The sequence below is a fragment of the Ovis aries genome, chromosome 21, assembly GCF_016772045.2.
Source record: "Ovis aries strain OAR_USU_Benz2616 breed Rambouillet chromosome 21, ARS-UI_Ramb_v3.0, whole genome shotgun sequence".
Classification (NCBI taxonomy): domain Eukaryota; kingdom Metazoa; phylum Chordata; class Mammalia; order Artiodactyla; family Bovidae; genus Ovis; species Ovis aries.
Window position 1 is genome coordinate 8,482,342 of NC_056074.1, and position 26,653 is coordinate 8,508,994.

General features: G+C 46.1%; 1 protein-coding gene across 5 annotated transcripts in view; it reads left to right on the forward strand.

Moving 5' to 3' along the window:
- The window catches only part of ME3 (malic enzyme 3), a 224,343-nt gene that overhangs the window by 62,669 nt on the left and 135,021 nt on the right, over window positions 1–26,653 (forward strand). The window contains exon 1 of one of the 5 annotated variants that reach the window (XM_060403863.1): window positions 7,298–7,317. The exons of the other annotated variants lie outside the window; for them this stretch is intronic. The gene's annotated coding sequence lies outside the window, so the exon portion shown is untranslated. Of the gene's footprint in view, window positions 1–7,297; window positions 7,318–26,653 lie in introns of those variants that run through there. 5 annotated transcript variants of the gene reach the window in all.

Here is a 26,653-nt window from a genome sequence, read left to right on the forward strand (position 1 = left end):
AAGACCCAACACAGCCAAATAAATATTAAAAAAAAAAGAAAATAAATTATCCCACAGTTTAAAAGAGAAAGAGTGGGGCAAATTGCTTAAGCTTTCTGTTCCCCAGCTCCTTTTAGAGATGCTGGGAAGCTAATGTAAAATTCTGTTTCAAAGTGCTAAGCACAGAGCTGGTCACAGAGTGAGCATCACTCAGTGGTGGCTGGTGGTGCTTTGTCTTTGCTCATCACAGCCGCTCTTTAGGTGGTTGCTGCTGTGGCCCCACTTTTCAGATGAAGAAAGTGAGGCTTGGAGAAGCTGAGTTCAAGAGCAGATATACAGAAGCAGAGGAAGTGCCAACCTGCAAGGCCCATCTTCAGACGTAACTTCTAGGCCTTCCCATTGCAGAACAAAGGGCTTCCTTTGAATGTAGCACCAACCACACACTCACTTCTATCAGTCAAATAACAAGTGTCTTTTGAGCAGTTGCTTCTTTTTCTCTTAACTTTTCATTCTATATTGGAGTATAGAACGGCTACCTACTCCAGTATTCTGGCCTGGAGAATTCCGTGGACTGTATAGTCCACGGGGTCACAAAGAGCTGGACATGACTGAGTGACTTTCACTTTCACACAGCCAATTACTGGGGGCTTCCCAGGTGGCACAGTAGTAAAGAATCCATCTGCCAGTGCAGGAGACACAAGAGACGTGGGTTTGATCCCTGGGTCAGGAAGTTTCCCCGGAGAAGGAAATGGCAACCCACCAGTATTCTTGCCTGGGAAATCCCATGGACAGAGGAGCCTGGTGGGCTACAGTCCAGGGGCTCAACTGAGCACACGCTACACTAAAGCCAGTTGTGATGATTTCAGGTGAACAGCAAAGGGATTCAACCATACATATACATGAATCCATTCTCCCCAAACTCCTCTCCCATCCAGGCTGCCACATAATATTAAGCAGAGTTCCCTGTGCTATACAGTAGGTCCTTATTGGTTATTCGTTTTAAATACAGCAGTGTGTACATATCCATCCTAAACTCCGTAACTATCCCTTCCCCCCATCGTTACCCTGGCAACCATAAGTCTGTCTCTTTCTGTTTTGTAACTAAGCTCATTTGTGTCGTTTCTTTTTAGATTCCACATGTAAGGGATGTCATATGATGCTTTTCCTTCTCTGTCTGACTTGACTTCACTCAGTATGACAACCTCTAGGTCCCTCCATGTTGCTGCAAATTGCTTTTTGAGTGTGCGCTTGGGAAACCAGCTATTGCACCCAGAAGCTCTGGCAAAATAGGGATGAGACTCTAAGTTATTCCAGCCCAGATTTTCTGATCCAGACCAGAAACAGTTAAAGAGCTGGTGAGAAGAGGTCAGCAGTGTGGCCAGTCCCCATAGGCACAGGCCGGAGAGTGTGAAAGAGACTGAGGCCCAGAGTCAAGACTGTGTGGCCGGTCTGTTTGGGGCTTGGGGCGGTCAAGACCCAGTGCTGGGCTTCCCTGTGGCTCAGCGGGAAAGAATCCGCCTGCAGTGCCAGAGGCACAGGAGATGTGGGTTCGATCCCTGGGTCAGGAAGATCCCCCTGGAGGAGGGCATGGCAGCCCACTCCAGTGTTCTTGCCTGGAGAATCCCCATGGACAGAGGAGCCTGGGGGACTACAGTCCACAGCGTCGCAAAGAGTTGGACACGACTGAAGTGACTTAGCACACATATACACAGACCCAGTGCCACGGCTGTCTGAAAACTTGAGTCTCTGAAGCCTTCCAAAGTGCCCTGGTCCTTCTGGCCAACAGTGGGCTCAGTTTTGTTCAGCAAAACCCTTTCCCTTATTGCTAGCTGGGGTTTCCAGTTGCAGCCAGTCCTCATCATTCCTTGCGAAACTCCCAAGGAGACTCTCTGTCGGTCATTATTCATGCTTCTGAACAGACTTCTACATCCAGCCAGTCTGCCTGTGAGCGGCAGGCAGGCATGCCCCCTCCCCTGCAGTCCAGGAGAGAGTGTCAGAATGCCAGCAAATTCAAGCATTCTTAGCCACCTGGGTCACCCTGGGGAAGAGGCTGGGACTACCCAGTCCCCCAGTTCTACAGCCACAGAAAAAAAGACCAAGCAGATATTGGAACCAGAAAGTCCAATGCCTGAGCCCCTCAGGCTGGTCCCCCGGGGGCCTTGGGATGGGAAGTGCAATGTCTTTCCAGCAGCCTAGTTCTCCTGCACCTCCACCCCTGGGCTTGTGTCCCTCGCTCAGCACAGGCTCCGACTTCCACGTTTGCTAGGGCTACGCGTAGTATACCCAGGCCTCATTTAAATGTCCCCTTCTCCAGGCAGTATCAGGAATCACATTTCTTTCCTTTGAGTCTTCAAGCTATTTAATTTCTTTTTGTTGATCACTTTATTATGAAATAGTTCAGACATACAAAAAATACAGAGTATCTGCAACCATCATCCAGCTTGAGAAACAGAACATAAATACACCTGATGCTTGCTCTCTTCCCCTCCGTCATCAGGGCCCCTTCCCTTTTGCCATCCCTCGTGTAACCACTGTCGTAATCTCGGGGTTCCTGTGTGTGCTTTAATGCTTTTATTGCATTCAGATTTATTCTTATGTGAGTCTTTTTGCATATGTTTAAACATCTTTGCAATTATATCAAATGTAGGTATCCTTCAACTTCCTCGTTTCTAAGGCGAGTTTGGTGACAGTATCTACCTTCAAAGGGCTGTCATGAGGACTACATGAATTAATACATGCAAATTGCATTAAGTCAAAAATAATAATAGCTAATTAATAGCTCACTTACCGTGTTTCATGAGTTAGCCATATAATACATTTGCTTTTAGACTATTCATTTTAACTTCTATATATAACGTTCTGTTGTAACAATGCACTGAAATGCACTTCTTCATGCTTCTGTTGATGAAAATGTAGTTGTTTCTTGTCTCTATTATTAGCCGTAATTTTGCAATCGACATTCTTGCATGTCTCCTTGTGCATGGGCAAGTTTTTTCTGACCTCAGATAATGGAATAGTGTAGACTTGCTGATTTATATCTTCCGCATATTTTAGCTCACTTTTGGCTAGTATTATAATTATACTAGTGTGTGTGTGTATGTGTATGCACAAGTCTTGTCATTCCTAGCAGATTATAAGCTCTTAGAAGACAGGCAGTGGCATTCAGTCAGTCATTGATTCATTTAACAAATATGTGCTCAGCAGCCATTATAGGCAGCATACAGGTCTAAGTGACAGAATGCAAAGATGAAATATCGTCTGTGCTCTAGGAGACACAAGACACATGAAATCAGATTGGTGATCGTTTCAGAGGGGAAGGTTACCGCTGAATGTTTGTAATGGTTTTGTATGTATGCTCCCTCAGTCAAGCCCTTCATTAATGGCACCACTGCTTGTTGGGTTCCTGGATGCCAAGTCATTAATCTTGATGAGTTCAGGTTCCGCCAATGAGAAAGAATTATTTTATTGCGTTTAAAAGCATAGATGAGAGTTCCAATTCCGGCATCATATATGAACTGCATGAATTTGTACAAAGGACTTAACTTCCTCAAGTCCTCGCTTCCTGATCTGTCGCTGTTCAGTTGCTCAGTCCCGTCCGACCCCATGGGCCGCAGCATCCCAGGCTTCCCTGTCCTTCTCTATCTCCCGGAGTTTGCTCAGACTCATTTCCATTGAGTCGGGGATGCCGTCCAACCATCTTATCCTCTGTCGCCCCCTTGTAACTGGTGCTAATAATAGTATCTGTCCAAAAGGGGACTAAAAATGCAGGGAAAGTATTTGGCACAGTGCCTGACACAGGAAAGGTGCTCAACAGTTGGTTTCTCTAATAATGATCATTTTGATTACATTACCCATGAACCAAAAGATGCATATCATTTTTTAAAAAATTTATAGGACAGTATACAGTTTGTGTGTATGGGACTTTGTCAAGAGAAGAACAGATTAAGTGCTTTTCTCCAATTATCTCAGATAAGTGAATTAACCCCTGCAGTGCCAGGCAGTTTAAATATGGGATAGAAACATGCTTAGTAGATCATTTAATTCTTACAACAGTCCTATGAGGTGACGGTGTACACAGTATCCCTGGGGAGGGGGAGAGCTGTGGGAGAAATTGGGACCCCATCCTCCACCCTGTCGATTCCAAAATTCAAGGATGCTCAAGTCCCTTGTATAAAATGGCGTAGTATTTGCATGTCTGTGCTGTGCTTAGTCACTCGGTTGTGCCCACCTCTGTGACCCTATGGACTGTAGCCCGCCAGGCTCCTCTGTCCATGGGGATTCTCCAGGCAAGAATACTGGAGTGGGTTGCCATGCCCTTGGCAGTATTTGCATATCCTTCCATATACTTTTAAATCACCTCTAAGTTACTTACAATATTTAATACAAGATTAATGCTATGTAAGTAGCTGTAAATACAATGTAAGTGCTAAAACGCATGCCATTTTAGACTTCAGCACACCTAGGATGTCGTCAAGAATTTTTGCGTTTTTCATTGCGCTGTGAACCATCAGCCTATTACCTAATTTGAAATTTTAGAATGTTACCAGTTGCTACCTCTTCTCTATGAATGTATATTCACGATGTCTTGTATCTCAGCTTTATTTAGAGAATGGAGTTCTGTTTTGCTTTCTAATTTGTTTCAGCCCACAAATTTGACTCTAAATACCAGAAACCATCAGAAGCTCCTTGCATCTCTTGACCCCTCTTCTGGGCGCTGGGACAGGCTTCCCAGCCCAGGAGCTCTTGGGGCAGCCGCACACTCGAACCTCTAGAGGGAGCTTAGTGGGTATTTGAGTCCACTGCTCACCCTCTGGGCAAAACTGCATTTGAATCATACCTGAAAATGTCATTCTGGTGAATGGATTCTCAGAGAAAAATTCCAGCATCACTTCCCAAAATAGATTCAGACACTGCCCAGGTTGCTTCCGTCACATGCATGCGTAATTTTCCTAGAATCCACCTTCATTTCAGAGTGGTCTCCAGCTCCCCACAGTGGCTCCACCTAGGGGTTTTCTCCAAAGCGAAGCCAGCGTGTTAGGTTTCTCAGAGACACACAGCCCTACCTTTTTGACTGCCTCTTCGTTCCTCCGCAAGAAACAGGCATGACATTTCAAAATAATGAGCTGCAGCTGAGCTTTAACCTACTGGATTTGTTGCAGAATGTTTCTCTCTAATAAATACTTTCTGTTATTTAAAATTTTTTTTCATTTGTGATCTTGAATTTAAGGGGTCTACTGCTTATGCTTAAGCTAATCAATTCTGAATACAGTGTATTTATGTTCCCTGCCAAACAACAGCCTGGTGCCAAATGTTTGGGAAATAACCTGACAGGTACATTTAGCTTAAAGGGACAGTCATGGCGTGATCCTCACTCTAGCATGAAAGAAAAATGATTCTGGGACCTCCGTCTCTTTCTGAAGGACAGAAGGCAGACGAAGCTCTTCTCAAATATCAGGCAGAGTGAGAACTAGACTTGTTCTGCAGCTCCAAAAGGCAGACCAGGGGCATATGGGCAGAGTTGATCGTGAGATCAACTTTTGCTCAATGTAAAGAAAAACTTTTCAGAACATATTGACTTCTCCGTTTCTGGAAGTGCTTGACGGGAAGCTGAAAAGTATCCACCCAGGATACTTCGGAAGGGGGTAGGAAGGACCCTCTTAGCTCCCTTCAAGCTCTAAGATTCTGTAAATCTTTAAGGGAAGGACTGACTTTCCTAGTTTGCTTCCTTATGATACTGATCTGACTCTGGGGAGATACTCTTCCCTGTAGTGGAAAAACTCCATCACTTAACTCATTGGTGTTACAAGTACTATGGAATCAGAGGAAAGAGTGACTGACAGTGTGCACGGTGGGAGGAGAGCTGGGGGAAGGGGTTAGGGAGGCTTTCCTAAGCTGAGAGCAATGAAAAAGGAGAGGAGTTAGAGGAAGCTGCAAGATTCCATTCAAAGGTGTGAGAAAATAGGAAACTGTGGTTTATTTAAAGCATTATGTGTTTTCTATAATGGCTTAACGCTGTAAGGGTCAAAGTAGAGATTAAGAAATGGGAGTAACATCTGAAATATTTAATGACCTGTATAGTCTGGTGGGCTGCCGTCTATGGGGTCGCACAGAGTCGGACACGACTGAAGCGACTTAGCAGCAGCAGCATGGCAGTTAGCTAAATGAATCAAAACAGGGACCAGACATTTCACAGCCATTTCACATTTCTGCTGGAATATCTGGTAAATATCCCCAATCAATAAGTCTGGAAAGTAATTTTTTTACCAGAATATTCCCCCCAAAGAAGGAGCACCATCATAATTGCAATTTAGAAAGATCACTCTGAGAGGAGAGTGAATTGCTAAAATTCTAAATGACTGGGAATATAAGTTGAATAGCGTATAAATTCAGCCAGTTTCAAGAAGCAATTCTACACTAAACCATAAACCCAGCTATGAAAAATAAGCCTATCCCTCAGTCCAGAATAACAACAATAACAAGATCCGCCATGCGCCAAGATGAAAATCGAGCTGCCAGTTTACAAGAAATGTAACCCTATCCCCGCCTCTTGTTGTCAGCGCCCGTCTGGTTTTCAGGCAGAGCCTGGTTTGGCATTGATCACGGAGTGAATTTGCTGAAAACAGCAGCCTTATGTGTTTACAGTTCTTTCTGCTGGTGATGCATGGATTAGAAAAAGAAATAGGGGTGATTAAGACAGGAATGGTAAACACCAGATACTCCAAAGCCAGACAAATGACCTCCAGCTCAAAGTCAGTCAGCCAACCAAAGTCACTTCACTGCTCCTCTCTCCTTTTTCCTTGTGGGAAGAGTCACAGCACCAAGGACTGTCAGTTCTCATTGGGTAAAGGTGGGTTTATTCATCCCCATGTGAGAACGTGAGGGCTGGAAAGCATCTGGTGAGCATCAGTCCGTGAGGTCGTCAGGGATATCTGGGGGGCCTGTCAGGCTCCAGGAGCCCAGCACGGGGGAAGTCTGGAGGCGGAATGTGAGAGCACTGGAGGGACCCTGAAAATAGCTTCAGCAAAGACCAGCCGCTGATGGGTTCTCTAGGGTCAAGGCCGGGGTTCCATATGAGTGGCGTTTAGCTGTGTGGCTGTTGGTAACTAGAAACACCCTCTCCCCTTTTCTGTTCACAAAGAGAACTGTAGGAAAGCATGCCCCTGAGACAAATCCCCAAACTTCAGGTCAGCCCAGGATTGAAAGGGTGTAAACTTGGAGCCAGCGATGTCACCACGAGCAGGAGAGTTCTCTGAGCCTCAGTCATGTCATCTATAAAAGCAGTCCCCACGTGACTCAGAGAAGCGCTGTAGGAGTCTCGGGAGGTAACAGACAGCAGCGGTAAGCAGATCTTTGCTATGTGAGGGCCGCGTGATATCACTGTTACTGCTCTGCTCACGTGAGCTCAGGTAGCTTTGGGGAGCAGATCTCTCTGGTGCATGGAGTGGACTCCCAGCTCTTTGGGAGGGATGCTGTGGGCTTTGGAAACCCTTAGGAAACTGGTGGAGTGGAGAAGTAATCAAATGTTTCTGGGCAGCTGAGGGAGGCAAACTCGGGGAAGATTCCATTGTTGCAGGAAACTTGGAGGAAGGGACCTGAAGTGAAAACACTATGGGCTTTGGAGTCAGACTGTCTGGCTGTGAGCCCTAGTTAGCGCCTCCTTTTCTGGCTGTTTGATTCAGTCAAGTTACTTGTCCATTCTATCTCTAAAAGAGCCATGATTTTTATAAATCTGATTTTAAAAGGTTGTTACAAATATTCAAAATAATGCAGCTGAATAGAGCCTAAATAGTAAATGTCACTGAATAATGACTATTATTAATGACCACTGATTCAGTAAAATGCAACAGAAAATACTTGTTCATACAGCCACTGCACAGTATCACTTATATGTGGAATCTTAAAAAAAAAAATTGAATACATAGAAACAAAGAGTAGAATGGTGGTTTTCAGGGGCTGGGAATGGAGGAAATTCAGAAGGGTTGGTAAAAGAGTACAAACTTTCCGTTGTAAGGATCTGATCTAACGTATAACATGGTGACTGTATTGTGTAATTGACATTTACCAAGAGAGTAGAACTTGTGTTACCACACATACTTAGCAAAGGGTATATATTGAGGTGACAGATATGCTAATTAACTCAATGCAGGGAATCCTTTCACAATGTATATGTGTATCAAAACATTATATGTGTATCAAAACATTATATTGTACACTTTAAATATAGTATAGTTTTGTTTGTCAGTTACATCTCAGTAAAGCTAAGAAACTGCTTCTCATAGAAGAAATACCAGGTCATAGATTGAAAGGGATGCTGAGCTCACCTGAATTAATGGATAAGAAAACTGAGGCCCCAGAAGGCTGGCCTATTGGTGGTCCCAAGGCTTTTGGTGGCAGAACTGAGCTTCCAACAAAAGTCTCCAAGTGGTGGAGTCATTTCCTCTCTGTCACACTTCTAAGATGCTTCCCAGGACCAGCACCTGGGTACAGGTCTCGGGTTCCGTGACCCAGAGGCATAGCCAGGCTTTGAACTGAGCGCGTGGGGAACAGCACCTGCAGATGCTCTGAGGGTGGCCGAGGGAGGTGCAGACGGGAGCCAGGTTGGCACGGCCAGGCTCAGGACCATCAGAGCCCGAGGAGAGGCCGAAGAATCGGACCACCAAGTCTTTCTTAGAAGAGAGGGAGCCCCCATAGGGTTTTAGAGGACAGAGCACACAGCAGTCAGATGTGTGTTTTGGGAAACCCCCTTCAGCAGTGCTGCAAGGACCCCGCGTGGCCTGGCCCGCTGAGGACCCCAGCAGCGCGTGGATAACAGTTCCACTGTAATGACGTGCTGTTATGACGCTATGCTGTTATGATGTGCGTTTGTGTGTATGCGTTGGGAGGGGACCAGGCGATGCCACTGAAGTCTCTGGTTCTCATTCCTCTCATCTGAGCCTCACAACGCCTTCAGCGGGAGGCAAAGAGGGTATTTTCACTCCCATCCTGCGGGTAAGGAGAACCCAGGGGCAGAGGTGATGCAGCTTCTCTGGACACTAATTCCAGCACTTTGTGCATCGCACTGGATGACGTGTGGTGGATCCATGTCGGAAGTAAAAGTCTTCCGCTTCACATTTTTAAATCAAAATTCACTGAGGACAAGAGACATAGTAAATGCTTAATAAGTACTTGTTAATTTTTTCTTCTACACACTGAAAAGTTTAATAATGAGTTTCAATAACAAATTTTAACAAATGTAGTTTCCCATAGCAAATATTTATAGTTTCAAGGGTATGAAATAAGATACTTAGGAATATGAAAACAAACATTTTAGTATCTTAAGAAGTCTCTTTGAATAAGCTACAGATGTAAATACCAAGCTTTAAGATAAGAAGATAAGCTACAGAATGGGAGAAAATGTCTGCAAGTCATATATCTGATAATGATTTAGTATTCAGAATATATAAAAAACTCTTACAACTCAACAAAAAGACAAAAACAAAACAAAACGAAACAAAAAAACCCCTAAACCAAAAAATTGAGCAAAGTAGTCGAGCAGACTTTTCTCCAAAGAAGATATACAAATGGCCAATAGCACAGGAAAAGATTGGCATCATGACTCACTAAAGATATGAATATCAAAGTCACAATGAGATGCCACTTCACAACCACTGAAGGTGGTTTGACCCATTCCATCATCGTCCAAGACCTGGTTCTGACATGGGAAGTAGGAAACATAGAGAGAGGAGATAAAGTTCAGAAAATGAAAGCAGAAGAGAGAGGGAACGTGATATGATGAATGTACACTGCACTCAGGATGAAGTTCAAGTCTAAACTCTGCTGCTTCCTGTGTGCATGGTCTTGGCCACATCATGGAACCTTTCTGAAACTTTAATTTCCTCAGCTATAAGGTGAAAGAGGTAGACCAGAGGATCTTTGGGGTCCCTTCCACTCTGGTGTCTTATAATTCCACATGTAGGTACATAACCTTCGTAAAGTCTCTCAGGCTTTTTTGAGAGCAAGAAAGAAGGAGCTTGGAGCATACGCATGATTGGGAGCTATTATGGGGTGAATTTTGAGTGGGAACTCCTGGGGGTAACCAGTTCTTCTGGTTAGACGTTTTTCTGGACTTTACTGACTAAAGCCTGAAACCTGTGCTTTCAAAGTGGAGAAAGGGGAGACTTAGCTTTAAATGTATTTCATCTGACAGTGATGAAAGTATTAAAATTGCACAAGAAGGAAATTTATAGGGCTCTTTACATGCTGCTCATTTTGCACCAGTGAGAAGAGACTGAAATTCAGTATGTTCTCAAATTAGCTAAAGAAACCCCTTGTCAAAGACCCCTCAATCCATCTGGTTAGCATTATTAAAGCATTATGGGGGTATATATGCTTTCCTTAGGGAAAAAAATGAATAATCCCTTCAAATATGTAATTTCATAGATTTTGAAATGTGAAGGCAACCGTTAAGGGAGCTATCAAAGCGACCTGAGGCTCAGAGTAAGCTGTCATGAGGGAAATATAAGAGAGTTTTCAATAACTGGACGTTCAACAGTTTCTAAAGCCAAGATCCAGGATTTTAAGAACACTTCTTGCAATTCTAAAGACTGTTGTTTTCATTGCACGGAGGCATCTGAGCTGAAAAGATAAATTCTGAACCACCTGGACCATATTAGAATGTCTGGGGCCCTCAAAGGTAATGAAGAGAGGCTCACCCAGATATGCCTACTAACAGGACTGCCTCCCAAAGCACAGCACAGCTGAGCCTCTGTTTCTGTAGCTGTGGCATTTTGTTCCCAGAGCACCAATGCCCTGTGCCAGCCTTGCCTCTTAGACCTCAGCCCAAATAAGAAAACATTTTCTGTTAAGCAAGATGGAGCAATAGTGAGGACCTGGAGTCAGACAGACTTTGAGCCAGATCCAAGCTCCCAGCCCTCCCATTCATGAGCTTTGTGACCTTGGGCCAGCACAGTGCCTGGTTCATAGAAGGCATTCAGTCAATCCCTCTTGACCTGAACTTTTGAATCAGGTTGATTACTTACCTGATTTGTTCAGAAGTTTCCTTCTTATAAGGGATAGTTAGGGAGTTTGGGATGGACGTGTATACACTGCTATGTTTAAAATGGGTAGCCAACAAGGTCCTACCGTATACAGCACAGAGAACTCTGCTCAGTGTTACGTGGCAGCTTGAATGGGAGGGAAGTTTGGGGGAGAATGGACATATCCACATGTGTGGCTGAGTCCCTCTGCTGTGGGCCTGAAACTATCAAAACATCGTTAATTGGCTATCTGCCAGTATTAAATAAGTTAAAAAAAATAAAGGCAGAACAGCCGGGATCTGATCCTTGCTTTACAAGTGCTTAATCTCTCTATGCCTCAGGTCCTTCATCTGTCAAATGGAGATGATGGTATCTACATCGTAGGCGGCTTACGATGATCACATGGTCAAAAGCGCTTAAAACAGTGCCTGACACAGAGTGAGCACTGTCTATGGATTTACCATAAAAAGAGAATTCTGAAAATTTCTAACACATGATTAATACTCCAAAAGTATTATGTATGTAGTATTTTTACTTTTATTTCTTTATTGGTCTTTTCTTTACTTATTTTTATATATTTTCCATACATGGTATAAGGCCCTACAAAAGACTTAAACATCCCCTGAAAGCCTCCATCAAAAAGAATAAAACTTCCTTCTACTGCTCAGCGCTTTTTAACTTACCAACTGCTTTGGTGACAGAATTGCATTTGATCCTGACCTCAACCACCGCCCTGCAGGGTTCCCACCTGCCTTGTTCTGGCTGATCCTCCAAGGAAGCCTGGTCTTTGGCTGGAGAAACTCACTGCTGGCTTGTCTCCCAGACACAGAAGCCCTAACAGGACATGGATTTGTCATCATTATTTCTGGCTACCTTGCAAAGTAGAGGAGGCAATTCCACTGTTGCCATCCATGGTTGGGGGCTGGGATTTTTTTCCCACTGGAGGGAAAAAAACAACTTTGAAACCTACATTTGGATGGGAATTTAAATATCTCTTGAGTTTGCTTGTGTCTTGTAAGGTGGTGAATAAATGAGGGAGGGAGGGTAGGGGAAAGGTCCATAAGGAAGGCAACATTGCTGTGAACTGTTACAAAACTGTCAAAGAACTTTAAAATCATAATACTCTGTGCTGGTGAACATGCACTGAGATGGCTACTGAGGCACTGCTAGTGGAGTTGTAAGTTGCTCCAACGTTTCTGAAAGTGATTTGCCAATATGCCTAAGAAGAATTAAAACTACTTAGACCTCTCTAGAATGTAAGATTCAAGAAGGCAAGTATTTTTGTCTGTCTTCAGTTGTTTTTTGCTTGTTTCTACATTACCAATTTTGAATGTTGTCCAGCACTTAGTGGATGCTCACTAAATATTTATTGAATTAATGAGTGAAAGACTCATCGATCTCTTAAGTCCAATAAGTCAACCTAAAAAAAAAGTCAGAAATGAATACAAAGTCTTTTATATGTGCATAAATTTATAAAATAAATACCAAATAAAAATATATGCACAGCATAATTTATAATAGTGAAAGTTTAGAAACAATTATACAAAACAGGGAAATTATTAGATAATCAGTTGAAGTTTTCAGTTTTAAGTGATGTTTTAGACTTTTAGTATGTGGGAAAATGTTTATCATATAATTTTAAGTGGAAAAATTCATATGTATATGAAATTTTACATATAGTAAATCTCAACTTTGTTTTAATTAAGTTTTTTTTAAGCACAGAGGAAATACAGGAAGAAATAGAACAAAATGATACGGTGCTTATCTCTGAGTGATGAGATTAGGTGTGATTTTGATCATTTTTCTTAACTTTTCAGTGTGTGTGTGTGCACTTAGTCGTATCTGATTCTTTGTGACCCAGTGGACTGTAGCCCCCCAGGCTTCTCTGCCAGTGGAATTTTCCAGGCAAGAATACTGGAACAGGTTGCCATTTCGTACTCCAGAGATTCCCCACCCAGGGATCAAATCTGGGCTCTCCCGCATTGGCAGGCAGATTCTTTACCACTGCGCCACTATAATAAGCATATGTTACTGTTAAACCTAGGTAAAAGATATGCTACAAAATTTCTATTGAAGTTAGAGTCAGATGGAGATCAGGCTTGCGACCAGGCTCTGCAACTTGCTGGTTGTGTGTTGACATGCCAAAGACTTTACATGGCTCATGTGATATATGTAAACAGATCATTTAATAAAATACTGAGCATAAAACTGGGACTTTTCCTGGTGGCTCAGCGGTAAAGAATCTGCCTGCAATGTAGGAGATACAGTTTCCATCCCTGGATCAGGAAGAACCCCTATAGAAGGAAATGGTAACCCACTCCAGTATTCTTGCCTGGGAAATCCATGGACAGAGGAGCCTGGGCATCTACAGTCCATGAGGTCACAAAGAGTTGGGCACGACTTAGGGACTAAATAACAACAAAATAAAGCTTAAAACTAACATATGAAATGATAGCTGTTGTTCTTATAACTGTTGTAGCAAAGTAGTATCTTTTGAAAAAGGTGTCTAGAGCTGTCGTTAATATCCTTTCCTGAGGTGTGTTGAGAATGGCATCGTCAGTTCCTAGAGGTGGGGGCGGTACCCTGTCTGTTTTGTATGTTTGGCAATTCAAGTGCTGGGTGACTTCTACTGTGTGAATAAAGAAAGGTTGAGGAGTTGCTGACCTGCCACATTAACTTGTCAGAATAACAGTGACCTGTACTCTCGGGTACAGAAATGAGTCCTTTTCCTGGCTGTGAGCCTAGCCCACCATCACGTCTCCATGAAGCTTCTTTGTTCTCTTTTCATATGTGGTCACGCTGAGTCCTCATAATAACGCTGTGCAGAGGGGCCTGTATTACACCAGGGTCATAGATGAAGCACAAGCTGGAATCAAGATTGCCAGGAGAAATATCAGTAACCCAAGATACGCAGAGGACAGCACTCTTACGGCAGAAAGTGAAGAGGAACTGAAGAGCCTCCTGATGAAAGTGAAAGAGGAGAGTGAAAAAGCTGGCTTAAACTCAACATTCAGAAAACTAAGATCATGGCATCTGGTCCCATTACTTCATGGCAAATAGATGGGGAAACAATGGAAACAGTGACAGACTTTCTTTTCTTGGGCTCCAAAATCACTGCAGATGGTGACTGCAGCCATGAAATTAAAAGGTGCCTGCTCCTTGAAAGGAAAGCTATGACCAACATAGACAGCATATTAAAAAAGCAGAGAAATTAGTTTGCTGACAAAGGTCCATCTAGTCAAAGCTATGGTTTTTCCAGTAGTCATGTATGGATGTGAGAGTTGGACCATAAAGAAAGCTGAGCACCGAAGAATTGATGCTTTTGAACTATGGTGTTGGAGAAGACTCTTGAGAGTCCCTTGGACTTTAAGGATATCCAACCAGTCAATCCTAAAGAAAATCAGTCCTGAATATTCATTGGATGGACTGATGCTGAAGCTGAAACTCCAATACTTTGGCCACCTGATGGGAAGAACTGACTCCTTGGAAAAGACCCTGATGATGGAAAAGATTGAAAGCAGGACAAGGGGATGACAGAGGATGAGATGGTTGGATGGCATTACCCACTCAGATGGAATTGAGTTTGAGCAAGCTCCAGGAGTTGGTGATGGACAGGGAGGCCTGGAGTGCTGCAGTCCATGGGGTCGCAAAGAGTCAGACACAACTGAGCAACTGAACTGAACTGATAGATGAAAAAGCCAAGACCCATGGAAAGGTAGAGACTGCCCAAGGTCACAGACTTAGTAAACTGTTGGGACCAGGATTCAAATGCAGTGTTTTTGGCTCCTAAGTTCTGTACTCTCCCCTCCTGGACTCCTTTCCAGAGGAGTGACTAGCAACTATATTCTTCAGGTCTTGCTGAATTGGGGGGTTTCCTGGGATATTCCAGGCAGCAGTATTTTAACCTTTCTGTGGTTGCTAGCCAGAAATGAAGAAAAACTGGCATCTCCAAGTCTAGAAAGGAGTTGGATAAAAAGTTCCTTTGTTACTGGCTTTAGTAGCAACCCTTAGACCCATGGCTTATCTCAGATGTGGGGGCTGACCTGGCCACATCCAGTAATTGTCTAGCGAAGCTGTCAGTCACAGTGAAATGCCCTGTGTTTGCCTATAAAGGCCATAGGTCTCCCACTTTTCTTGCCTCGGATGTGGTGATGAAGTCAGCTGGGAAGTGCTGCTTGACCCCTCTGATAGCCTTTACCTCTTGAAGACAGATTCCATTGTTCTTCCAAGTGGTATCTGATCAACACAGCTCAATGGGCATTTTTGCATAAGCGGAATATTCTCTCACTCCCAAGGCCTAAGAAACCAGCTCTGAGCAGGCACTGAGAGCTGGGTTATTGTGAGCTTTGTGAACCCACTGACTGGCTCTTTAGAAAACACAGCAGCAGTCCCCCGTGGGTGATAACAGTGCCATTCTTATTCAGATGAGCAAGTTCCGTGGACTCGTCTGCCCATCACTGTCGTGATACCGTGACGATAGTGAAGGAATAGACCAGTGGAGAAGCCAGACTGGCTGGAGAAATCGAAGCAGGGAACATGGCCCCAGTTCCCGGCCTTTGCTTAGCCTGCCTAGGTGGGTTCAGGTGGGTTTGGTCCCGGGTAAGACTTTGTTCACAGGAGGTGCATTCGTTTGCTGGGCTGCCGTAACAAAGTTCCAGAGACCAGACAGCTTTAACAACAGAAATTTGTTTTCTCATGGTTTTGAAGATTAGAAGCTCAGGATCGAGGTGCCGGCAGGTTTGGTTTCTTCTAAGGTCCCTCTCCGTGGCTTGTAGGAGGCGTCTTCTCCTTGTGCCTTCCTGGTCCCTTTTCTGACTCTCTGTCCTCATTTCCTCTTCTTAAAGGACAGTCAGAGTGGATTTAGGTACAGCAAAACCCCATTTTAACTCAGTTACCTCTTTAAAAACCCTAGCACCAAATAGTCATATTCTGAGGTACCTTGGTTTCGAACTTCAACACACGAATGTGGGGGGAATGCAACCTCACGGGGTGGGTCTACAGGAAACTGGATAGAACAATCAGAGCTGAGCAGTCACTTAGGGCTTTCGGAACCGCAAGGGCAGACAGCTGTCAGCAACTCCTCCAGTGAGGCAGTGGCTCATCAGACCCCAGGAACAGAGCAGCATCAGTACGACTGTGAGGACCCCAGCCTCCAGGATGCCCACGTGGTGCTAAGCCACAGGCCTGAGAGCTGGCCCCGGTCCCCCAGGCCTGCACGTCCTTTCCTTTCCCCCAGTGGCTGCACGCTCTAGGAGGCTCTGAAACGTTCACTGAAGCTCCCCTTTCTCTTCCGCTTGGTTTCGTCTGCTCTGCTCTGAGTAGAGCATCTCCCATCTTCATGTGGACCATGGCCAGAGCCCGTCCCTGCTTCGAGCACGGAGCCTCTGTCCCTCCCCAGCCCTCCACCCAGAGGGCTCCTCACTGTGAAGGCTGGATCAGTACTTGCGGGCTTTCCTTCCTCATCGCCTGCAGGATAATCAGCCTTCATTTGCGTGACATATGAGACTGTGCTTGTAAACCATCAGTGGCTCCCCACCACTCCCAGGGTGATACAATGAGTAAAGCTTGCAAAGCCCATTTCACCAGCCTGACTGCCTGATGAAAACCCCCTCCCCTCAGCCCTACCCCCCAACATAATCCAGCCCCACTCCCCAATATAGCCCCACACCCCCACCCCACCGCCATCTCATCCTGGAAGCTCAGCGTTGCATGTCTGCCCTGTTTCCATTTCTTGCCTCCAGGCTTGAAGAACTGTCCTAAGTCCAAGTCTAAGGATGTCCCTGGTGACCCAGTGGTTAAGCCTTCACCTTCCAATGCAAGGAGTTCAATCCCTGGTTGGGGAACTAAAATCCCACATGCCTCTTGGCCAGAAAATCGAAATGTAAAACAAAAGCAGTATCATAACAAATTCAATGAAGACTAAAAATGGTCCACTCAGGGAAAAAAAAAAAAAAAGTCAAGGTCTCATTCAAATGTTGCTCTTCGGGGACGCCTTCTCCACTCCTCCCCCAGCCCTCAAGGAGGACTGTTCTCTCTCTGTTCTGAAATCCTTCAGCGCTTGATTCTGTGTCTGTGCTTAACTTCTTGAATTGTTTCATTTTCTTAACATTGTCTCCATCGCTAGGATGGGAGCTCCTTAACAAAAGGACTTTCTCCCATTCATCCCTAGCTCTCCACAGTCCCACACATAGACCCTCCATAGTGAGTTAGTTCCCAGGTGGTGCTGGTGGTAAAGAACCCACTTGCCAATGCAGGAGACGTGGGTTTGATCCCAGGAGTGGGAAGATTCCTTGGAAGAGGAAATGGCAACCCACTCCAGTATTCTTGCTGGGAGAACCACTTGGACAGGGGAGCCTGGTGGGCTACAGTCCATGGGGTCACAAAGAGTCGGACACGACTGAGCATCTGAGCCACACAGTTAGTTAATAGATGAAGTTGTGGGGGTCTCTCTAACCCTTACGATGATCCAGGCTGTGGGCTTGTCTGGTTCTCTGATGATGTCCTTTTCAAACTTGAGTGACAAGCTCTTCTGTGACAGTGTTCATAGCCATCCCGTCTGCAGTAGCACTTCCGTCCTCTGGCGCCTGGTCCCCTCCCCGTTTGGGACTGTCAGCAGAGGTGCAATCAAGTGCAACATAAGTTACATTAAAATCAGGTGTGAAAAAATGGACATGGAGGTAAGCTGCAAGCACCACTTGCCTCAAGAGCCCCCTCACTGCGATGGGGGACAGCACACGTGTAAGGACACCCGGGGTGGAGGAGACCAGGAGGCAGCCGCTTAATTGCTGGAGCTCTGGCCCAGATAGAGCACGCTCAGAGTACCTGGCAAGTGATGCCCTCACTCACATCCATCTTCCTGCCTTCCAAGAATAAGATGTTCTTGGAGAACAGGAGGATGTTCTACCAGTGGTCCAAAGCTGTGTGTCTGTGTGTGTACACACGCTGTTTTATCTGACTCTGCAACCCAGTGGACTGTAGCCCACCAGACTTCTCTGTCCATGGAATTTTCCAGGCAAGAATCCTGGAGTAGGTTGCCATTTCCTCCTTCAGGGGCTCTTCCAACCCAGGTATCGAACCCGCATCTCTTGCGACTCCTGCGTTGGCAGGCGTGCTCTTTACCACCGCGCCACCTGGGAAGCCTGTGGTCCAAGTGAAAGTGACAGTTGCTCAGTCGTGTCCAACTCTTTGTGACCCCATGGACTGTACAGTCCATAGAATTCTCCAGGCCAGAATACTGTAGTGGGTAGCTGTTCCCTTCTCCAGAGGATCTTCCCAACCCAGGTCTCCGACACTGCAGGCAGATTCTTTACCAGCTGAGCCACCAGGGAAGTCCTCCAAGGGAAAATACAAATACTTGCCTATCATGGAAAATAGCACAGTGGGAGGAAATCTAAGGAGGGAAAATCTAGCCCAATATTCCTTTCAAGGGACTTTCTTAGCCACAGAACCTTTTATTCACACAAAATCTCACATAAGGAAGTTCAATGAATATCACAAAAGCCGAGTTAAACTGCATGGGAGCAGCAAGACGGACATCTATTCTCATGACGCCCTCCACTCGACAGCTCTGTGCAACCTGTGAGGACTCACTAGGGTCTTCAGAGTCCAGATCGGCATCTCTTAAGCTAGTTGTCCAGCCTCAGAGACAGAGTCTGTTATTTATTCACTTATCCATCCATCCATCCATTAATTTCCTTCTGTTCTCTCTCCTTCCCTCTCTCTCTTTCTTCAAACATTTTTTTAGCTCCAACTGCAAGTCAAGAACTAACATAAAGATAAGTAGGACTTGCAGGAAGGACGCCTAGGTGTCTAAATGGGGAGACAGACTTGTAAACAAACCCTTGCAGCCGCTTGGCAGTTATCTTTAGAGCTCCAGGGCGGTGCAGGGGACAGCGAGGTTACCAAGAAAGGAGAGGGCAGTTGGCTTTCCAGTCAGTGCCCAAAATAAGTTGCCTGAATTCCCTAGCCGCTGAGATTGTTCCCTATCCTGCTGCCGCTAAAGGAATAAAAGAGGAAGCTTTTCTGTTAAGAGCCTCCACCCCCACCCCCAGGCCTCAGAGCTCAGCCATCACCCCCAGCGGTGCTGAGAGCGCAGAGCAGGCGCTGGCCGGTGAAGGGGGACAGGGAGGGGTTTGCAGGGCCGGGAAATCCCACAGCTGCTGCTGCACAATGGGCAGGGCCAGCGTGTGCACCCTGGTTCTTTTTGTCCCAGGCTACTGGGGAGTTGGGAAAGCCATTGTGCCCCGAGATTTTTGAATGACCTGGTCACTCATGAGTAAACCTTAGGGAAACCCAGGCTTTCTTTCTCCAGAAATGAACTGAGCCCATTAGTTAGTAGAGGAAGGGGCCCTCCACCCACTCCAGAGCTTTCAAACTGATCCCTTGTCTATACTTGAACCTTAAGGCATTTTTCTTTTCTTTTCTTTTTTTTTTTCTTTTGATAGGGAAACAGAAAAGAGGAGTCCTTTTTTCCAGTGCTCTGGGAACAAGTCTCATTCTGCCTTCTTTCTAGAAGAGACAGACAGGTTACCCTCTCATCGTTATAATTTTATCTCTTTCTCTAGCTGGGTGCCAATGCTCACTGACACAAACACCTCTCCCCCTGCCTTTCCTTTGGGGTCGGATTTTGGCCATAAGAATGAAAACATCTGCGGAAAAGAAGGAAGGTCTGGGCTGGAGTAGTCACGAAGGGCTTTATTCCAGGGTTAAGACTTGAGTTAGGTCTCAGGGATGAGTAGGATTTAGTTAGAGGGTGCGGGCTGGGCTCTCCGTGGACCGCATGAGCCAAAGCATGGAGGGGGTGATGAGGAGAGCAAAGACCCACCCCCAGGTGAGTCTGGAACAGCTCATCTCTGGAACAGAGCTGAGCTGGGCTCATGGCTCGGCCCCGCTGAAAAGCCTCCAGCGGCCCTAAGCCGCAGGGCCCGTAGCTGGACCCCAGAGCCCTCCGTGACCCGGATCTGCCTGCCTCGTGCGTGCCCAGGCCTCTGGGCCGATCTCCACCTCGACCCTGCCCCGCAGTCCCACTGAAGAGAGCTGCACTGCCCATGAAGAGCATGCCTCGCAGGCCTCTGCCTCTTTGTGCATGCTGACTCTTCTCCCTGGGGCCCTCCCTGCTCCTTTGCCCATCAGCAGAACTCCTGCTTGATCTCAGCTGGATGTGACCTTTGCAAAGCCCACTTGTCCACTCCCTTTGTAACCCCCTTCTCCTTACTGTAGCCCACCAGGCTCCTCTGTCCCATGGAGTTCTCCAGGCAGGAATACTGGACAGGATTCCCGTTTCCTTCTCCAGGGGATCTTCCCAGCCCAGGGATCGAACCCCCGTCTCCTGCGTTGCAGGTGGCCTCGTTCCTGTCTGAGCCAGCAGGAGAGCCCCCTTACACTCCCAGCTCCTCCTTTACTCGCATTTCTTTCTCTGTCAGACTGTCATGTCGGCACATCCTCGCCCCCAGCCCAGCCTCCCATTCTCCATCCCATACCCTTCGCTCGGATTTCAGGAATAATGAACTTCACTCATATCGTCAATCCCTTCCAGGCCATTCTCTCCAGCTCCATCTAGTAGCAGACCTACCCCCAGCCTGAGCTGACTGCTTCTCCCAAATGCTTCTCACACTCCTTTCACACTCCTCAAGCTTCCAAGTCAGGCCAAAGGTAGGGAGCCTTTTATTCCCCAGGGTCACTCTTAGAACTCTCCCATCCTCTTATTTAAACAAATAGTTTCCACAGCAACAAAACCCACTTCTTGGTGCCTTTTCTAAGAGTTGTGCTATTTAGAGGGACTGACCTTTCCTCCTCCTCGTCATTGTCATTTACCATCTTTCATTCATTGAGGACTTTGGCACTAGCTTGTAGACTTTCTCCACCCCAGTCCTGCCTTCATCTTGGATGACTCCAGAATCAGAGGGCTAATTCCCTCAGCACACAGACCTCTCCCAGCTGGAATACTCTCCTTTCACAACCCACCTCAGCTACTACTGCAGTCACACCCCAGACCTTGGCATCGTGTGGAATCTGTCTATGTGAATCATTGAAATCATAGGAGTCAGTGAGCCTAACAACATTCTCTGACCAGAGATGCTACTTGCTCAGCCTTGCCCTCTGAACTCACCAGCCTCCTCTGCCCTCTACCCAGGCAGCTCGCTGCTCCTGCCCACTGACCTAGTCCAGTCCAGCTTCAAGCCCAGGGTCACCATTCCTGCTCATCCCGACAGCACCCTCAGCTTTTGCCTCTATGTCTTTTCACTGTTGGGCTTCCCCGGTGGCTCCGTGGTAAAGAATCCACCTGCTGATGCCGGGTGAAGCAGGAGATGCGACTTCGATCCCTGGGTCAGGAAGATCCCCTGGAGAAAAGAATGGCAACTCACTCCGGTGTTCTTGCCTCGGAAGTCCCATGGACAGAGGAACCTGGCGGGCTTCAGTCCATGGGGTTGCAAAGAGTCAGATGCAACTGAAGTGACCTAGCACACGTGCACAGATGCTGAGGTGGCCCCCTCTGCCTGCAGGCAGTCCCCCATCCCCTCCGATTGGCTCTGGCACCCATTCTCTCCGTTTTTGAGGAATCCACCCCAATAGCATCTAAACATGTTCTCGGTCTCTCCACTTTAACCTCCCCTTTGCAGCCAGAGGTCTGGGAAGAATTGTGTCTCTGTGCTGGTTCCCTTTCCTCCCTTCCTACTCTCCCTTCAAACCACGGAAGTCAACTACGGCCGGTCTTCGCCAGCTTACAGGGAACCTCCACTGGCTGAATCCAGCAGGGTTTTCAGTCCTCATTATCTTTCAGAGACACTCAGCTGCCTTGACCACGCCTGCCTTCCTGAAGCTCTGTCCTCGTGGGCCATCTAGTGACAACCCCTCTGGTTCCCCCTCCACCTTCCAGTTGTTTGTTCTCAGCCTGCTCGCCCGGTTCATCCTCCTTCATCCGGCCGTCAAATGCTGGCGTTTCTCAAAGCTCAGACCTTCCTCACTTTGACCTCTCTCTGTAGGGGAATATACCCTTGCTGTGGCTTTAGTTACCACGGATTTGCTACCAATGTTCAGATTCATTCTCCAGCCCTCTCTCTGAGACCTTGACTTCAGATACCCAGCTGTCCGCCTGACGTCAGATGGGTATTCCAGAGGTTATGAGACTCAGCATGTATAAAGTACAATTTGAGGTGTGTTCCTTTCCTTCCAGCTCCTCCTGCACACCCAGATCACTTCGTGTCCCGTCTCCATGACACAGTCGTCCGTCATGGCAGTGATACCCCCAGTTCTCCCCACTGTAGCCACAGTGATCTCCGACACCCACAGCAAATCCTTTCTCTTCTAACACTTCTCTGTTGTTTCCCATTGCCCTGAGGCCGAAAACCTCAGTCCTTAGCAAAGTCGCCCACATGCTGTCCCATCCGGGTCCTGCCTCCCTCTTTCCGAGCCTTGAACATGCTGTTTCTTAGGATGTTTCTCTGCTCAAATCTATCCTGGCGCTTGGCCTAATTAACTCTTTGTCTTTCATATCGTGTCTCAAAGGTGGTTTCCGTAGGGAAGGCACTCCCTCCCCGCAGAGGAAGCCACATCAGGGCTCCCGGTTCCTTCCATGCTTTCATAGCATCCTCTACATCTGCTCTGTAGTACTTCTCATCGTGAGGCAATTATGTGGTCATTTTTTGTTTGGTTGAACACTTATCTTCCCTACGGAAGTGGGAACTTCTGTTTTGCACAGCACATTACCTTGCACAAAGTAGGTACTTAAATTTTTGTCAAACGAATGACATCCCCTTATTTTGTAACTTTAAATGAGTGACGCATCACTTTGGCTTGTATCATCTGTGCTAATTTTCACTGCTGGAAGGCGAGATGGGTTTTGCCATCTCTCACCTGTACCTAGAACTGTGCGTGTCACACAGCACCTGCTAGCTGAATGAATGAATGAATGAATGTTGGCTAGGTTGAGTCAGAAGGGTGAGCCAGATGGTGAACAGGTCAACAGTGGCAGCAGTAAGAAAAGCTACCTAAGGTTCTTATCTGCAAATCTCGGGTTATCTGCTTCGCATTAATGCTCAGCCATAAAAATGCTTCAGAGATTTGTTCCCTATAAAAAGTCAGTCTCTGGTCTTAATTTTTCACCAGTGTTTAAGGATCTTGATGTCTCATCAATGTTTAACTGCCCAGAATGCCCAGATACTTAACTTAAAGCTTCTGTCCTTTTTTTTTCTTTTTTTTTTTTTTTCTTTTCTTACTAGGGAAAACAACAGAGCAGTGAGACTCAGTGGGAAGAACTTGGCTCCTATCTCCCGCTTAGGTGCGGCAGCTAATTTTCTCTCTGTTATAAACTTAGCCCATGCCAGGACTCTTGCCAGGGTTTTCCACTAGGAACAATGAGAGACCTTCCTGCAAGAGTGTGGCATGGTTAGCGCCATCGTTGTTCTGTGGCTCTATGCAGTATTTGTATTTTAAGGCAATAACACTGATAAATAATTATGTTAAATAGCAGGATTTTTCTTTCCTGTCATTACTGCTCATCCTGAAAGAGAAATCTTTCCTAAGAAGTCAGGGTCCAACCCCCCGCCCCCTCTTTCAGAATTTCTCCTAATAGCCTTTCTCTGTACCTTTTGTGTCTGGTTGCACTGGGTCTTCATTGCTGTGCCCGGGCCTTCTCTGGCTCTGGCGAGCAGGGGCTGCCCTTTGTCACGGTGCTCAGGCTTCTCATTGCAGTGGCTTCTCTTGTTGCCAAGCAGGGGTTCAGGGCGAGGGGACTTCAGTAGTGGTGGCTCCTTGGTTCTAAAGCACAGGCTCAGTAGTTGTCGAGCACAGGCTTAGTTGCTCCATGGCCTGGGGGATCTTCCCAAATCAGGAACTGAACTGGTGTCCCCTGTACTGACAGGCAGATTCTTAACCGCTGGACCACCAGGGAAGCCTCTCCTAATTGCATTTCTGTTGAGATGTTTCCTACGGACAAGATACTTATGTGTACTCCTGAATTTGTGTGCTGTGGGTTCGAATTTGTACAAAACTTTTGTCTCCCTTTCTGGTGCAGTTCCTTACAGACACTGGGGGTGCAGATGAAAAGCCCTGACTCTGCAGGGGTCAACAGTCATAGGTACAGGACTTAGAACTTGAATTATAAACCAGCAACCAAGGTGCTTCCCATGTACCCTGATTTCTGAGAATCGGGGTACTAGATTGTAAGTTTCAGCTGATGACCTTCCATCCCTCTGTGCACTAGAGTGATGACAGGCACAGAAGAGCATGCTCAGCTGGGGAACCAGCACGCACAGACGTGAAAATGCCCGCTTCCTCTAGAGATGGGAAAGGGGTTTGCTGTATTGAGAGCTTCTGGTGGAGGTCGGCAGGACAAGAAGCCAAGGGTGGTGCACAGCTGATGAGAAGCCTTGCAGGCTTTGAAAAGGGGTTTTTCTCCTTAATTGAAGTTTAGCTGACGTACAATATTTCAGGTGTACAATAAAGTGAAAGTGAAAGTTGCTCAGTCATTTCCAACTCTTTGTGACCCCACGGACCATACAGTCCGTAGAATTCTCCAGGCCGGAATACTAGAGTGGGTAGCCATTCCCTTCTCCAGGGGATCCTCCCAACCTAGGGATCAAACCCAGGTCTCCCTCATTTTAGGCAGATTCTTCACCAGCTGAGCCACCAGGGAAGCCCAAGAACACTGGAGTGGGTGGCCTATCCCTTCTCCAGTGGATCTTCCTGACCCAGGAATTGAACCGGGGTCTCCTGCATTGCAGGCGGATTCTTTACCAACTGAGCTATCAGGGAAGCCCCAGGTGTCCAATAAAGAGATTCAGTGATACTCATATACATATGTGTGTTCTTTCTCAGGTTATTTTCCATTGTAGATTATTATAAGATATAGACGATATTTCCCCGTGCTATACCGTAGGTCCTTGCTGTTTATCTACTTTATATATAATAGCAGTGAAAGCGGTCTTGTCACTCAGTCGTGTCCAACTCTTTGAGGCTCCATGGACTGTAGCCCGCCAGGCTCCTCTGTCAATGGAATTTCTGAGGCAAGAATACTGGAGTGGGTTGCCATTCCCTTCTCCAGGGGATCTTCCCAACCCAGGGATCGAACCCAACTCTCCTGCTGTGCAAGTGGTCTCCGCTTTTACAGGCAGATTCTTTACTACTGAGCCACCAGGGAAGCCCCATATGTATCCATTAATTCCGAGTTTCTAATTTATCCCACCCCCTTTCCCCTGTGGCATCCAAAAGTTTGTTTTCTATGTCTTTGAGTCTATTTCTGTTTTTTAAGTAAGCTCATATCATTTTTTTCAGAAGTGACATCATACGATATTTGTCTTTGTCTGACTCACATCACTCAGTATGATAATCTTTAGGTCAGATAAAAATGTGTAAGTCAGGGAGTGTAGTTATCAAATTTGGCTTTGGGGAAAGGTCAGTCCAGCAGAAGTTCTGAAGGGTGTATTCCAAGGGTGGGACAGTGAGAGCGAGGGGCGGGGGGAATTAAGACTGGAGTCCAGGAATTGCAGAATTGTTTATGAACAGGGCAAGGACGATTTCCATCTTGAAAAGAGAAAGATGAGAACGAGGAGGCGGACAATAGTGGAATCTCAAACTCTGTCTCAAACTATTCAGGAGCTAGGACGTCATCCGGATTTGGTAATGGGCTGCGATGTGAGGAATCCAGGATGACTCTTAAATTTCTGCTGAGCTACTGGGTGGTACCATTGTCGAGTAGAGAATGTAGGAGGGAGGCTTGGCCTGATGAGCTTGATTAGTAGCGTGAAGACTTGTAGGGGGGATGGCCAGGAAGCTGAAGGAGGTCTGCATCTGGAATGAAAATTATTCTGGAGACATTCTGCAAAACATGGTTTTGCCACCAAATTAACACCCAGGCTCCTTTATTTAAAATACTGATAGCTGATATTTACTTAATCGGTCCTTACTAAGCATCAGACACGCTGTGACATGGAACACAAATTACCAAGTGGATTCTGTTATCAGCCCAGTTTTACAGACAAAGAACTTGAACCTTGAAAAGTGAGGTACTGGACTCAGGCTGGGCATCTCGTTGAGGATCAGACTTTGGCGGTCTGTCTCCACGCATGATCATTATCCTACGCTACAGTGTTCCTCAAGATGTTTACACCACACCCTTTAGCTACCAATACACTTTACATCACAGGTCAGTACCCTGACACACATACACGTGAGCACATGCGCGCACACACATACTCTTCAAACTAAGCAAGTGTTTACAAAACAGTACTTGTCCTTGCTAAGTGTGATGCAGCCTGGTATGTTCTACACAAATCTATGTCATTTTAAAAATACTGTTTGTTCCCTATTAAGTTGATTTCAAAGCCAGAGTTGGCTTATTTGATAAGCAGAGCCATACTAACTTCTCCTGGGGAGAGTATTTCCCTTCTGTTCTCGGCCCTTGTTTTTCCCCCACCTTTGGGGACAGAATGCTAAATATTGCTAAATGCTTTGCCCTTTTCTCTCCAGAGAATGGCGTTAAAGGTAATACCCTGGGGTCTGGGGGGATACCGCCAACCAGGAAACTCTCTCTTCAGTAGACTGGTCAAACTCAGTCTTTCTTTTTAATTGGAGGATAATTGCTTTACAGTGTTTATTGGTTTCTGCTGTACAAGGTGAATCAATCATAACTATATAACTATATATATATGTGTGTGTGTATA